This window comes from Apium graveolens, chromosome 10 (genome assembly GCF_009905375.1).
Source record: "Apium graveolens cultivar Ventura chromosome 10, ASM990537v1, whole genome shotgun sequence".
Classification (NCBI taxonomy): domain Eukaryota; kingdom Viridiplantae; phylum Streptophyta; class Magnoliopsida; order Apiales; family Apiaceae; genus Apium; species Apium graveolens.
Window position 1 is genome coordinate 105,788,473 of NC_133656.1, and position 3,121 is coordinate 105,791,593.

The window sequence follows — 3,121 nt, forward strand, 5'->3', positions numbered from 1 at the left end:
GCTGTTAGGGCGAAAACACGCGCTAATAATTCACGCAAGTATACGCGTTCGCAAGTAATATAGAATACTTTCTAGTTCGTTCCCACAGAGACTCAGACTAGTTATGTTCAATTAACACTTACTCACCAATGCATGATTACTTCTCAATGTCAAGACAATAACATGTAGATTTGATTAACTAAATATTAACTATAATTAACTACGAGAATTAAACACTTAACTGATACTTGGATTAACAATATTAAACACTCATGAGATCATAACTTTATTACTACTTCCTTCAATAGTTATTGTTATTACCCTTAGCATGTAACGGTGATGATATTAATCGAACAACATGAAACTGATAAAAGCCAACTTTCGTTGTACTAATACCATTCTACCAAACATCCACAATTAAGAGAGAAGTTGAATAGGCATCAATTATGTTGAGACCCTATATATCTACAGAATTTGACAACATAACAATTTAAGCACAAGTTATTCCTTATGATTACACAGGGCAAGTAAAATGGTTGGAGTTACCCACGAATCATGCATACACATACATGAACCTATGCTAGCATGGCAAGTTTTAAACCTCAAGATCCACCGTCGCTTCACAAGAGATTAACACCCTATCTTATATGTTCGTGACGCTAATAAGACGAATAAGTGTAACCTATTCTAGATATCATGCAATCATCACACACTAAAATATTAAACAACTAACTAAAGAATTCCATAGTAAATCCGTTACGACCCCATGATCACGATTAGCCCATGATAGAACTCATCGTCACCATGGGTTCATATGAAAACATGATAATAACACACAAGATAAGTTAAATAAAATACTTATTAAAACCAGAGTACGTCACAAGAGTAATAAGGTTCAAAGTAAAGAAAACTAGCATCCACTAATACAACGAATAAAAGAATCACAAGAAAACTATGCTTCCTCTTCTTCGTTGCGATGTGCTAAAATGGTCTTCTTCCTTCTATCCTTTCTCCTTGATTGATACCACGATTCCTCCCATGTGAAACATCTCTGAAACTACTTATATAGAAGCCCCACAAGACCCAACTATCTCAGAAGTCAGAAGTCCAACATAAATATAACTCTAAAAATAATTATTTAATTTTACGACCTTGAGCGGCCGCCCAGTAATCATGAGCGGGCGCCCAGCTTCCTGAGCGGCCGCCCAGCCAGGCTGAGCGGGCGACCAGCACCTTTCTGGAAAAATGTTTATTTTGCTCCCGATTCCTGCTGCGTTCTACTCCTAACTTCCCACTTGCAATGCCAAGCACATACCTAGGCTTATTCCTGATGAAATCTCTCCACAAATGTAAGTAATACCCTGAAATGCACAAACACTAGAAAAACGCATCAAATACACAAAATACTTGATTTTAAGGCATCAATTCAAGCCATTATAAGACATTCTAAGTGGTATAAAATGCCACTTATCACACCCCCAAACTTAAATCGATGCTTGTCCTCAAGCGTCACAGACTCAAAAACAAAACAAAAACATGCATGAATGCAAACTTTATGAAATGCAACGATCCCCCTCACAATGACTAAACCAACCAATTCACGACATCTCAACAAATGCAATTAGGCAAATAAAGATCAATTAAATTATGCAAACTAACATACAACCAGAAACGTGGTATGTGCGGATGCTTAACAGATATGCTTTGAAACTAGATCAATTATCATAACTCGACTATCCTCAAGGCAATCACATGATTATTCGAAGAATAAATTCTAGGCACAAAATGACTTATAACACTTCAAGATCACTGGAGCTTATTACGGAATCATGCTTTTTATTCAACACAACAATAAATGCTTATTTGACCGTGCAATGAGGGAGGTCCACAAAAGACTTATGCAATGGCATCCATTTAGCGAGCGTTAGGTTAGCGAGTCCCAGACTATAAAAGCCTTAGGTCACTAGGCACAAAGTCCCCTAAGAACTTAATAACACGAATACCAAAGAGCCCACTCGTGATCAATTACGCATTAACTCTTTATTTTTTTCTCTCTTTTTTTTCTCTTTTTTTTTCTTTTTCTATTTTTTTTCTTTCTTTCTGAGCAAGTGCGTTTCGCTCCATCTTGCTCAACCCTAGATAGCTCGCATAAAAATACGAGCCGGCTACTAGCCAATTGACGCCTAGCCACAATTAGCAATGAATTACAATTTTTACTCCATTTTTTTTTTCTTTTCATGCCTTTTATCATTAAGAGCCTATCATAAATTCTAAGCATAATCAATAGATTAACCTTAAAAATCATCAAACCATGACAACAATCTAGTCCTTAAGCATACTCTAAGACTTAGTGAAATTACAAGTGTTTCTAGCATGCATGTCAACCTACAAGACTCAACATCACTCTAACGCTATCACTACACTTGCATCATTATCACAAATCAATTGGTAAAGCAACGCAAAAGGGACCATGGTATATGCATGAGCTAAATGACATGATAAATAAAGCTATAAAATAAAAAAAAACTATATGGCAAAAATATGCAATTATATGAACTAAACTTATCATGAATATGCAACTACATAACACACACACAAAAATATTCCTTAACTACCACCCCCAAACTTAAAATCTTCATTGTCCCCAGTGAAGGTAGTAGAAAGGAACACAGGGTATACCTACTCGGAGAAATCATCATCATCACCCTCAGAGGGTGGAGTATCAGGAGGCGGATAAGCAGAGTCCTCACCAAAAACGGGTCACTGGAAGTCAGCTCCAAAGCCTCTGAAAGTAGTCCCAAGTGCAAGGGTGAGCTCCTGAGCAAACCTACTCTGCGACTCATACATCACATACATCCTCCTCGACAGCCTCCTATACTGGGCATCAGCCATCCCAGCACCCTCCTGAGCTCTAGAAGAGCTTGCTTCATCATGACCCGGCCTAGCCATGGTAGCACCAGCTGCTAGACATCCTCCTGGAAGACGATAACCCAACCCATGTGTGGCGCCCCAAAACCCGGGGTCAGGAGTCTCGGAAGCCACGCCATATAAACTCACACAACTCACACTACAATATGTAAATACTCACGCTTCATGACCCCATACTTATCACACACACACTTACAGGTTATTGTCTTGGAAA